The 14043-nt window shown below is 39.4% G+C and overlaps 1 long non-coding RNA gene across 2 annotated transcripts in view; it reads right to left on the bottom strand.

Annotated features, from left to right (window-relative positions):
* The window catches only part of LOC141914304 (uncharacterized), a 288650-nt gene extending 285324 nt beyond the window's left edge, over positions 1-3326 (bottom strand). For both annotated transcript variants that reach the window (XR_012620762.1, XR_012620763.1), the window contains exon 1: positions 2938-3326. This is a non-coding gene — a long non-coding RNA (uncharacterized LOC141914304). The remainder of the gene's footprint in view (positions 1-2937) is intronic.
* Positions 3327-14043: the final 10717 nt, after the last annotated feature.

Genomic DNA, 14043 nt, shown 5'->3' with positions numbered 1-14043 from the left:
GTGCTCGAAAAATGTCGGCGTGGCCCGATTCAGCCACCAAATTTAAATCATTACTAGGACGAAATATTTTCAAAAGAAAGTTTTCGCCATATTTTGCTGCCGCGCGCACGCTGTCCTCTGTGTAAACACAATCCACGTGTCATACACTCGCTGTCTGAATCGCAGCGCTCTAAACCTACAATTCTACCCGCGTCAAATGTTCAACGTAAGTATGATTTTTACAACAAAAATCAATATCAGACACCGTGCATATTCCACATTTGTATCTTTTTTAGTTTATTCTAGCATATTTTCACGAATGACGGCTATTCCGAATCAGAAATAGATTATGTAGATTCTATGGATCCCATCAAACAATAGTATCGATTATACATATTGCAATGAAAAACTATCAAAGTTTCGCTGTCGCCATAAAGCTAGAAATAAGTAAAATGAACATCTACATATTACATGCGTACAACCATATCCATTATCAAATAATTTTGCAAAAACGTTTTAATTCCAGGGCGCGCAAGGTTGCTTCCCTTAAACGAGAAAGAATATGAATCGCACGCAATGAGCTAGTCTAAAATCTTCAAATCTAATGAATCTAATCACTAATCGACCGAATACTGACACTATCGTCTCAAGAGTTTTCCCTGATAGAAATAAAACTTTACCGCTCCTAAAAATACATCGATGAATCCAATCGATTTTTCCACATTCGCGGCAAACATGATAATCGTTGCACAATCCTTAAACTTTGTAATCTACTAATTTAAGTTTTTTCAAGGTTTTTTCCTATATCATAAGACTTAAGGTTTTGTGTAATTGTGATTTATAAATTAGTTATTCGCTGGTTTTCTAGCGGCGCACGAAATCAGTGTGAATATATCTTTGAACTAGACGGATACATGATACATACTGAAAACCGCTGTCGTGCACAGAAAGTTTAGACCGTTTTTACAGTAACTGCCTCGACGTCATTAGTGTCCCTAAGATCTGATGCTTACAAATTTTGCTGCATGGCACCGAATGTTGACCAGTGCCTTCCTGAAGCTGATCACTTTTCCTCCTGTTCTGACCTGATGGGTAACACAGTCCTAAGAGCTATCATTTGGGTCACCGCTTCATTCAGTCTCATCGCTAATGGAATCGTTATTTCTCTTCGAATTCAAGCCATTCGATTATCCTCCTCAAAACAATCCTCAGACATCATCATCATTAATGTGGCTGTGTGTGATTTTATGATGTCTATGTATTTGTTTTCAATCGCAGGAGCTGATTATGTTTATAAAGGTATTTACTTTCTCAATTCGGAATCATGGACTGACAGTTTGTTTTGTCATCTTGCTGGAGTCGTGGTCACTATTTCGTGTGAAGGTGCATTGATGTTTTTGCTCATAATGACGCGTCATAGGTTTTCAAAAATAGTTAATCCATTTTCTGAAAGCCCGATTACATCTCTTAGATATGTGTGCATTATTTGTTGCACATGTTGGATTGTTTTATGTGCTATTGCCTTGTTACCTCTTATACCTATCCCTTACTTTGGAAACAATTTCTACGGCACTACTGGAGTTTGTTTACCTATGAATTTGATTTCAATCGATGTCAACGCCTGGGAATATTCATTCGCTATTTTTTCATTATCCAACTCTTTCATACTCGCTACGATAATGGGGACTTATGTTCAAATGTTCAGACTCGTATCTGGAAGCAGGTCTGGTTCGGGTAGAATCGACCCCACAGAACTGATTTTGGCACGCAGGAGTTTGGTGATAAATCTTTGTAATTTATTTTGCTGGCTGCCGTTAATTATCGTTCAGTTTTGCGCGGTATTACGGGTAGAAATACCGAATCAGGTGGCGGCTTGGCTGGCGGTTCTTTTCTTACCGATCAACTCGTCCCTCAATCCCCTTCTTTACACAATACTGACTATCGATGTGAAATCCATACGCGAAAAAGCTAAACGCAGGCAACATAAGGAAAAATAAATAGCCCCAGTCTTACCCAACACCGGGTGGTGTTTCCAGTCCAAACGATGTTTCCATTTCATTTTATGGTGGAAACGTGTCATGTAGAACGTATAGAATAACACTAGACATTATTCTGAAAAATGTTTAGTTCAGTCCTTTGATAGTATGTTTTTCACAATATACATCCTCACTTTACTGAATTTACTCGATCTAGATTTTATTAAGGTATCAACATCTGCAATGATTTTAATGGGAAATAATACTTTCACGTCGTGTGGAAGTCGCTCATTTTATATAGACTCAACACTCAATAGTCATCATTCAGATCAGGAACCCGAACTGCCCATGTGCGGAGGGTTCTAGGTTTCTCGTTTTCTAGGGTAAAAATATCATATCTCAATTTCATGTAATGGTCCGTTGTTTTCATATGCTTTACGCGATGTACTTGACATTTAGTTAATGAAAATAATTACAAATCATTACGAGGCCCCGCATGAAAACATATTTCGAGCATCTACAACGTCGATGGTCACTCCCACCAAAAGAAAAATGAAAAATTCAGGGACCGTTTCCATAGTCATGGCTTAGATTTAGGACGTCTAGTTTTATAGTCATTCTAACTGAAACCAATCGATTAACATTAAAACCCACTTCATGCTGTATTTAGAAAAAGTGCCTGAAGTCCAAAAAAAACGATTTTTGAAAAGAAAAAACATTTTCCGAAAATTCCGCCATCTATCACTGTTTGGGCATCTCAACGACTGTAAGACAGTACAAAGCACGCCACAGTGCAGTTAGAGCAGCCACCATCGACTAGTTCGCCATCTAGCGGACAAAAAGGTAAGTAGGTCAGTCACCAATGAAGTGACCTTGCCCATGCAGCGAGGTTTTTACTGCCACTCCCCATGTAACATTGCCATTGACTGGGTTTTAAAGGCCACTTTTCGACTTTATCCTCGACTGAGAAACGAATGCTTACCTGTTCGTGTCGCTTCGAGGTACGAACCATTTTCACCCGACACCAATGCGCTCGGTTTCATAACTGTAAGCGAATGTATTCCTCCAAAACACAACATCGACAATTGCCTTCCTCACAAAATGCATACTATATAAATCCACGAAAATGTCTTCTCAAACGTCTGATAGTTCAATTCATATTAAATCGATCCGCTTTGAAAGAGACAGTCGACAAAGATGCCGTGGCCTATCTATCGAAACGTTTGTTTTCGATAGCGGTACTGCAGAAAATTTATCTTTCGGTTTGAATTTTTGCGAATAGTCGATCTCCCTTTACCCATGTACTCCTAGTGGTCAACGGTTAAAAGAGTCTGTATACAAGTCTGTATATACGTCTATGGAAGTTAAATCATGTCGTCAAACCCGATTCGATCCGCAGTGACCTAGATAATGTCACGCGTCTCTTTATCGAACGAAGGCGATTGTAGACACTATATCTACGGGTCGGCGCGTATATAGCAGGTATTCGCGAGTGAAAATCAAAATAGATTGAAAAACGAACGATTCCGATACAAGTTTATCAATAATTGCCGATTAAACGAGAATTCTAAATGTGAATTCTTAATTTAAAGCGATTCCTCAAAAACTGAATTGGAATTATTCATATACATTTACCAGAACCGTTCGGCGGCGATTGATATTAACTAAATTAGCTAAAATTTAAGAAAAAAATTAATGGAAGAAACCGATAAAAACGATCTAAAACCAAACCATCTCGAACCGGGCCATTAGAATGAACTTTTTGGTACAAAGACGGTAAACGTCAGCCCATCTACCGAGTGAAGATCGTAAACATAGGTCAAAAAAAGAGGAACTATTTATAAAAAGATTAGTTATTAACTATTCAATTACCATTTTAACTTGAAATCATGAAATCATGGATCGCGAGTATTGTTCTGTAGCCTGGTACTACTGTTGCCGCTGCCGCCACCGCTACTGCTGCCGCTGCCGGTAAGTTTGCCGGTAAAATGTCTAATGTTTGGTGTTTGTAGTTCATTTTCAATATAGAAAAATACCGCAGGCGAAGTACTGAACACGTATAGACGATCAGTTTTTGAAAGTGTGCTGTTAAATGTCTTAGGCCAATCCTACGAAAGGCGGCAAATATAAATCCAATTCTTTTAATTTACGTTGTGGATACATCGGCCGATAAGGTGCGTATCCCTACGCCGCTGCATTAAACAACAACACGTATAAAGAAAAAAGGTGAAAGCTTTTTTCTTTAACGGAGATCAATAACTCGAGCAATAATACTTACACGCGCCGCTTACACAGCTATCACCGCGTATACAGCGTTCATATCAATATCTATATCGACAAATTAAACGGCAAATAACTGATAACGGGTTTTCTGACCTCGGAATAATTTAATATGCTAATTTTGAGAAATAAGTATTCATAACAGAATGAACGGTTATGAAATAATCACGAGGAATACGTTAGGGTTTTCTGCCGTGCGGTCAGAAAACCATAATAAAAATCACGAGTAATACGATTGGACGACGTCAAAAGACGCTTTTCTAATGATAATAATAACGGTAAACAAAATTACCATTCATTTTGAAACAAAATTCCCAGAATAGAACTCCTTACCTTGATTTCCAGTCTTGCTCTCAGGCGTCTGTATCGAAATGGTGTCTGCCTTTTCTTTTTCTTTTTTTGATTTTTTTTGAGGGGGGAGGGGTAAGAGTATCCTGAAAAGTGGCAGTTCACTAGGACGATATTTGCAAATGGGCCACGTTTCGAAAATTCCAGGAGGGAGGCATCTGCCACACTTAGCCGGTTGTTGGATCTGTTTCAAAAAAACGAATAAAAAACCACGGATCCGTTATGGAAATGTGGCTATAACGCCGTTATTATCAACCTGCTGTCTCTATCCTCCTATTCAGGCAATCAAATGATATTTACCATTTTTGCAAAACATTTTGTCCAGGCGTCACCGTCCCCCGTGGCAGTACCCCTGACATTTTTCTCTTTAAATGAGCTAGAAACCGATAGTCTAGCGTAAAAGACATAAAAATAGGCCGTAGCACCAGCTGTGACGGTTAACAAGATCACTGCTCATTCGTTTCAAAGAAATAATTCTGCGCATAAATTGTTTTTTATGTCACGGTTCGGGGGTCACTTACTGAAAGGATGTTTAAACATAAACCAGCGTTTAAAAACCGCGGTACAGAGGTCAGCACACAATTCTCCATCAATCATCCTGGATGTATTTCTGCCCGAGTGCTTCAACTCATCAACCCAACCCAAACCGAGGTAAGCGTCCAGTAAATATATAGGACGTGAAGTTTTATGAAATCCAAGTAGCTAGAAGAAATAGTTATGAACGTAGAATTAGTTTCAAAGAAATACCATCAGGATTGTGTTTGGCGCCTCCTGAGGGTTGTGTTTGGTGTCTCCTGAAGGTTGTGTTTGGTGTCTCCTGAGGGTTGTGTTTGGTGCCTCCCGAGGATTGTGCTTGGTGCATCCCGAGGATTGTATTTGGTGCCGAAATTGAAATAATTTTCTTCCCAAAGTGGACCGCACATAACACGGGGTTCGAACCGTAGCTCCATTCACTAATGGTCTAACATTTTATAACTGGGCGTTGTATAATCTGTAATCATGTCCGGTGACATCGAATATTTTCGAATGAAGCGATTTTCAAGGTCATTGACACTGCGCTATAATTGTCAAAATTATTTTATTTATCAAAACTTATCTAAAAAGAACTCATTTTGCGATTTTCTGAGCACCGCCTGTATATTAGTTAATGTTGGAGGATATCGTAAGAGGGCTATACCCGGATACTCGTGATGTAGTAAGAACGATATAAGGATTTATCTGCTGGGACTTCGTCTGTCAGGACATTATTGTCGTTCACATATCATGGAATATCGAACAAGGTCACGAATGAATCAGTGGTGGTCTCGTCAACCTCCAGGTATCGGCAGCAAACAGATCCCGATGAGAACGTGAAGAATCGCTGATCTGGAAAAAGCAACCTCAATTGAATACATGAAACGTTCTAATTCTGAATTAAAAGAAACATTATACACACACGCACGCACGCACGTACGCACGCACGCACGCACGCACGCACGCACGCACGCACACACACACACACACACACGCATGAAATAATTTTTTGGCGAGTGAATTGATTGTTGTGGTTTAATATCGGGTACCGTAATAGAATGTGCATGTATTGCGTCAAATCAACAGTTCTAATGTTGTTTTTTGAGTTACATTTCAGATGCAGCCTTTCCTACACGTGATCTGAATGATGCCGATACCTGAAGGTTGACGAAACTAAAACTGATTCGAGACCTTTCTAGATAATCCATGATGCTCTACACTGAAATATATTCGTGGTGAGTGAGTAGATTTGTTGTAAATTGTTTATTACTGGGTAATAGAATGTAAACGTATTGCGTTAAATCAACAGGTCTATTTTCTAGTTGATTTTTGCGTTTCATTTTTCAGATACATCCCTTCTTCCTCAAGACCTGATTGCTGACATACATCATTGCGTACTGACTATACCAAAACGATACATAGTGGACTTTAAACCAACCTGGTCTGATATTGACGACTTCAGGGAAGTGAGTACTGTTAACTTGGATGTTACATCTCCCGGGAAAATGTACCCGTGGTGAAAATCCATTCCTGAATTGGTGAGTAAACATTTCAACTGTTTGTTTCATAGGTAACTTAGGTTAGGTGGGGTTTAAGGTTATTCAAAAGGATAGAACCTCGTTACAACAAACACAGATAAAGTAGACCCCCTAACACGCCGCTTAACTGGATTTAACTTGTGACCAGTAAATTGTGTTTGAGTTCAGTCGATACTTCGAGTTTGACAAACTAAATTTACATTGTATTGTTGCAATATCAAATGACCAGGCCCACTAGGTGACTAAAACGAGGCTGCTGATCGAGCAAGTTCGATCTAGACAGCCATGAAACCTTGGCCACATTCTACTTCTGCCAGAAGAGGAGCCAGAAGGAATATGCCCTCTGCGTGTCACAACACGGTAATCGATGTCTCGGCAGAAAGCGCTTCTCCTGAAACATATTCAACATCTGTTAGGAGATTACAATAACCACCTGTCCCTACGGAGCATCGCAGACCTTGCCGCGGACAGAAACGGTTGGTCAGAGTCGTCCGATGATGTTGATTCAGTTTTAAAAGATTTAAGTTTGATACGTTTATTGATTTATTCAATAAACCTGATGATGAAATGTAAAACAGATTATGTCGCCCGCTCATAACCGGTTCAACCGTTCGAGACATTCATACATTAATGTTCCATAGTTCAATTACACACTCACAATCGCGCACTTGATTCTAGACATATTCGTAAAAGTCGTTGAAAGAAATTCGTGATAACAAAGTTTTGCGTATAGATAATTTGAAAAATGATCCAAAATGTTAATTCATCACTTGACGCTTGTCTTATTCAAATTTGATTCATCAAATGTCTCCCGTTTTTAACCGCGGCGTCTGCGTCCAAACTTTCCATCGCGACTGGAATTTATCTTCAGGGGAAAATTAAAAGTGAGTTTCAAACGCGTTTAAAGCGTTCCGTTTACATCTAAACTGACAACATTCAAGCTGCACCGGGATTCGAACCCCACGGACAGGAACCTTCACGGCCGTCCACCCGACTGATAGCTCAGAGCCCGACTGTATGATTTGGAACAGGAAAGTACGGGTCATACGGATGTCAGTTGATGGTTTTCTTGGCCTGAGTTTGGCGACTTCTGGGAGTGGCTCCGCCGAGGCGTTTAGATACTAGTCCTAGTTCCCATGGACATATCGGTAGTTAGGAAAGGGGCTCGAAACTTCAGACGACTTTCCAAGTGGGCACGGTGAACTTGGAACTCTTGTTATCAATTTTATTTGTGTCTGTTCAAAGTATTTCGACAAACAAACTGCGTCAGGAGATCCGAAGAGGGGTCTAAAGACCGATTAGATTCAGACCCTGGACATATCACAACTGATCTTATAAAACACCTGTGTTGATTACTGAGATTATCTAGTTCATAGAGAAACCATTTTATATGTGTCTATAATATTTATCAGAGACATTAAACTGTGTTACTAAATCTGATAATCAGGTCCGTAATTCAAATACCGGTCACCGCGATTAGAATCAGACCCTGGGACAAAATCACCTGACTATCCTACGCCCAAACCGCGTTCAGTTCATTGCTGGTGTTAATTACTGACGGTCAACATGGCTACAAGTAATCCTGATCGTTTTGAGATTTCTGTACCTTTCAAAGGGCGTCGCGTTAACGTTTGGTCCGATCAGGATAATGAGTACAGAACGATACAAAATTAATTCTATCAGCCGTTGTTTAATTTGGAATCGGATCGAATAACTGCAGATGAAAATATATTACAACTTCATATAACTCTGTGGTGTGAAGAATTAGAGGCTGCTATTAAACACGAACTAAAATCCATCTATACAAGTCACGTTATAGCAGTGCAGATGATGCCGTTTGATGAGGTAAGAATCTGTTAATGTCATCTTCAGTTTCACCATCATCCGCGTGTGATACTAGACGGGTGACCACTGCGAGGTGAGAGTCATATAGAAAAAATCGGTTTATATTTCAGGTGAAATTAGAATGGAGAGATGCACCCTCTGGTTTGGAGATACCGCCTCATCCAATCCCGTTCAATCATCAACCTCAGAATCACGTGTTTATCGTTAAATGTGAAAATGAAAAGAAATGTCTGAAATCTACAAATCGCGACTTCAACAATCTCCGCAATCAATAGGTTCGGGTCTTGTGATCGGTGCTAGTCGTCACGGAAACGAATACGTGTTTAGAGTGAACACTGTACCGATCAGTGAAGCGCGAACAGTTCAACCAGACATTGATCAACGTCTTAATCCCCTAATTGACAATGTCAAACTGTTTCATGATAATTTAAAAAATCAATTCTCTCAATTGAAACGCACTATAGACACAGTTGCAGAGAGGCTGAACCGGTGCTGTACTGAACAACAACTTGAAGAGAGGCTGAACCGGTTCTGTACTGAACAACAATTTGAAGAGAGGCTGAACCGGTTCTTTTCTGTACAACAACTTGCAGCATTAGAAGTTAAACTGAACAACGCTATCGATGACGTCACAGGGAGAACTATCAGTGATGTCATATGGAGAGTTGATAAAGTGGAGAGTTCTACTGATGACGTCATAGGGAGAATTGATAAAGTGGAGAGATCTACTTATGACGTCATAGGGAGAGTGGATGAAGTGGAGAATTCGATTGGTGTCGTCATTGATTCATTAACGATCAGTAAACAAGTTCAGACAGGCTTCTCACTTGACCTAGTGACGTCATTACCTGGTGAGCAGACGGGTCAACAGTCACGTATAATATGGGCGTAGTGCGCGAGTTGGGGGGAGATCAGTGATATATATTACATGGATGATAACGTAATGAAGAGATATATAGTTTATGAGGATGGTGATTGTGTGCGAGGACTCGATACTGATAGTAACGGTCACCTGTTTGTGCTCTTGATTAAAAACGAGGAATACTACCTGAGAAAATATAAAGATCAGGACAAAGTGTTGGAGGAACATGTCACTGATATTGTGTCTGGATATGGAGGCCTACTAATTCGCGGTGACAATATCTACATCCAGTCAGGTAGAGACGTTCGTGTTTTTACGTTTACTAGAAAACCCTGTAAACAGTTTGATTGATAGAAACCGTGTGAAAAAATATCAGCTCCCGGATGGAGAATATCGTAATATCAAATGTTTAGATGTCGACACACGGGGACGCATGTTTGTATACTGTGATAAATCAGATAGATTACTCTATCTAACAGCTGATGCGGAGCTCGTCAGTTTTATCAATGTGGGAGTTTGCGGACTAACATTTAACCCACTTGTGGGACAACCGTGTGTTATCAATGATAAACATGTATTACTATCGGTAAACTCTGGGACTGGTAACAAAGGAGTCGTGATTAGTATGAGATATAATAATGAGGGGTTTATAGATCACCCGCGTATAGTATTGAACTCTACAGACAGTATGACATGTGAGATATATAAAGTGTGTGACAGTAACACTGTAGTTATCCATCACTGGGATAACAGCAATGAACTGGACTCACTGACAGTTTATAATATAAACACTGTTCTCACTCGTGCAGCATAAAACCAGTTTTAATCAAACACGATATAACACGTTTCATCAAAGATTCAATCCATACATAGTTGAAATATGTGGATTTTCTAAAAGTGAGATAATGTATCTTTTTATGACCTTTTTATGGAATGTGAATTTCATTCATTCTATTATGTAATATATCATAAAAGAAAAAAAAACACTAAAAGTTAAGAAGAAAGAATTTGACGAAAGAAGTCATTACTATTAGAATTGTTGTGAGAATGTAATCAATTATGATTGTATCGCAAAAGAAAACAATAGGGAAGTTTCCAGTTACCAGGCGCCATTTTGAGGCGGTCCCGCATTGTTGGAAAGATTTTAACATTTTTTAAACTAAAACTTTTAGCGCGATTAATTGTCGTCCATCCCTCTTTTGGCACAAAATTAAAACTTATGAATCTTTAGAAAGGTGACAATTTCCATTTTATGATGGCGTTTATTTTATTTTTCTCGGCTGCAACAATCGAATACAGTTACAGTTTAATAATATACGTCACGTTAATGAATGCGCCTCAAAAAGATTGGTAATTTTGTGTTATTGACTGTAACTTTTTCATGGTTTGAGATACAATGTAGAATTTTTCATTGAAGATAGAGTTTTATCTGAGGATTTTGTTGATACATCATTCGTAAGTATATCTTCATAGAAACGCGCGTGGCCACCGGTTCAGTCAAGCGCATAGTGCGCACGAGTTGTTGACCGTCGATTTTCTGCATACCCGTTCTAAGCCAATTTCATGGAAATTTTTACAATTCTAAAGATTTTTTTTATTAGAATCATCCTTTGATTGTTTCCATGTTGAATTAAGGGTACTTGGTGTCTCCCCAGCGTAATTAGATTTGCAACGATGTTTGATGTTCACAACGACCGCTTGTTTTTATTGAAAGACTGCATCTTTGTCGTGTCACCTAGCAGTGTTATCCTCTATTCTCTGACCGACACTGCGCTCGGTCCCATGTTTAACGTTCGACGATTGAACATTCTAGGTCGGATAAGACAAGTTTCTTGACATTTCTTTCTGGACTAGGTCCAATCCTAACGAATAGTATCTGATTTTAATCTTGAAAATATTTAGAATCTAGAAAATTTCCATGAAAATAGCGTAATACGCGTATACAGAACGGTCAACCACTCGTGCGCGCTTTGCTCTTGACTCAACCGGTGGCCACGCGCGTTTCTATGAACATATTGTTACGAATGCAGTATCAACCAAATCCTCAGATAAAACTTTGTCTTCAATGAAAAATTCTACATTTTATCTCTAAATATGAAAAAGTTACAGTCAATAACACAAAATTACCAATTTTTTGAGTCGCCTCCCTAAAAGTGACGTATCTTTTTTTAAACTGTAACTGTGTTCGATTGTTGCAGCCGAGAAAAATAAAATAAACACCATCAAAACAAAGAAATTGTCACCTTACTAACCATTCATAAGTTTTAATTTTGTGCCAAAAGAGGGATGGACGACAATTAATCGCGCTAAAAGTTTTAGTTTAAGAAATGTTAAAATCTGTCCAACAATGCGCGACTGCGGGACCGCCACAAAATGGTGCCTGGTAACTGAAAACTTCCCTATTCATCAACCACTTGTAAATTCCACTAGAGTCAGTTTTCTGGGGTTTTCTATATCATATCATCCTGGATTATCCTGAGGACAGTTGTACAGTCATTGCTTAGAATTTCACATCGTTTCTATATCCAATCTGACGAATCGCCCTGCAATACAGGACTGAGGGACCATGTCACCGCCCTATTATACCTGAGAGGAGATCAAATAATTAATGAAGGAAGCGGACTTATAGACCGTCCACTTAAAAGTACCAGACGAATGAGGAGTTGAGCGAAGGATTGCGAAGGGTTGTCGCGTCTTGTAACGATTTATTGCAACAATTCCGATCGAACAGTTTTGATAATTAGTTTTTCTAGAATTTTAAATTCAATCGGATGCTATTAATCTTTAAGAAATTTATCATCAAACAATGACAAAATTATTCGTTGATATTCTTAATATAAAATATAATTTACTTTTTGTGAATCTCAAATGAGAGCCAAATATCGATTTTATTAGTTAGTCGTGTTCTACAGTCGTTACGGTGACTTGATCGCTTCATTTTGTAAATAGACCTATATTTCAAAGTCCTGATCGGTCAAAGTCAATTGGCTCAACTCCAGAACATGTAAAAGTAGATCTGTGGTCCAACATTTCAACTGAGAAAAGTATTAATACGCGCAGATCGATAGAAGGAGGCACGCGAAGTAATTTTCCGAAGTCGACAATCGGCAATCGGCAATCAGAAACCTGATTGTTTGTATTATGTCTGTATCTATTGACGACGACCTATTTATCAAACGGTAAAATGGCGTAAGAACTGGTTCTTGCCGCGCCCGTCTTTTGTACAGTTACTATTAAGAGAAGGCAAACCAGAACCCTTGGACTAATATCACCTGACTGTTCTACGCCCAAACCGCATTCAGTTCATTTCCGGTGTTAATTAATGAGGGTCAACATGGCTACAAGTAATCCGGATCGTTTCGAGATTTCAGTTTCTTTCAAAGGACGTCGCGTTAACGTTTGGTCCGATCAGGATAATGAGTACAGAACGATACAAAATTACTTTTATCAGCCGTTGTTTAATTTGGAATCTGATCGAATAACTGCGGATGGAAATTCATTACAACTTGATATAACTCTGTGGTGTGAAGAATTAGAGGCTGCTATTGAAACAAAAACTAAACACCATCTTTACTAGTCACGCAATAGCAGTGCAGATGATGCCGTTTGATGAGGTAAGAATCTGTCATTTTCATCTTCATTTTCATCATCACCCGCGTGTGATAGACGGGTGACCACGGCGAGGTGACAGTCAAATAAAAATGTCATTTTCTATTTCAGGTGAAATTGGAATGGAGAGATGCGCCCCCTCGTGTGGAGATACCGAATCATTCCATTCCGTTCAATCATCAACCTCAGAATCACGTCTTTATCGTTAAATGTGAAAATGAAGAAATGTGTGAAATCTACAAATCGCGACTTCAACGATCACCGCAATCAATAGGCTCGGGTCTTGTGATCGGTGCTAGTCGTCACGGGAACGAATACGTGTTTAGAGTGAACACTGTACCGATCAGTGAAGCGCGAACAGTTCAATCAAACATTGATCAACGTCATCATTACCTAATTGACAATGTCAAACGGTTACAAGGTAATTTAGAGAATAAATTCTCTCAATTGAAACGCACAATAGGCACAGTTGAAGAGAGGCTGAATCGGTTCTGTACTGAACAACAACTTGAAGAGAGACTGAACCGATGCTGTACTGAGCAACACCTTGAAGAGAGGCTGAACCGGTTCTGTACTGAGCAACAACTTGAAGAAAGACTGAACCGATGCTGTACTGAGCAACATCTTGAAGAGAGGCTGAACCGGTTCTGTACTGAGCAACAACTTGAAGAGAGACTGAACCGATGCTGTACTGAGCAACATCTTGAAGAGAGGCTGAATCGGTTCTGTACTGAGCAACAACTTGAAGAGAGGCTGAATCGGTTCTGTACTGAGCAACAACTTGAAGAGAGGCTGAACCGGTTCTGTACTGAACAACAACTTGAAGAGAGACTGAACCGGTTCTGTATTAAGCAACAACTTGCAGCATTAGAAGTTAAACTGAACAACGCTATCGATGACGTCACAGGGAAAACTATTAGTGATGTCATAGGGAGAATGGATAAAGTGGAGAGATCTACTGATGACGTCAAAAGGAGAGTGGATGAAGTGGAGAGTTTGATTGGTGTCGTCATTGATTCATTAACGATCAGTAAACAGGTTCAGACAGACTTCAGACCCAGTCTAGGGACGTCATTACCTGGTGAGCAGACTG

This window comes from Tubulanus polymorphus, chromosome 12 (assembly GCF_964204645.1).
Source record: "Tubulanus polymorphus chromosome 12, tnTubPoly1.2, whole genome shotgun sequence".
Classification (NCBI taxonomy): Eukaryota; Metazoa; Nemertea; class Palaeonemertea; order Tubulaniformes; family Tubulanidae; genus Tubulanus; species Tubulanus polymorphus.
This window is presented reverse-complemented; position numbering and strand designations above follow the sequence as displayed.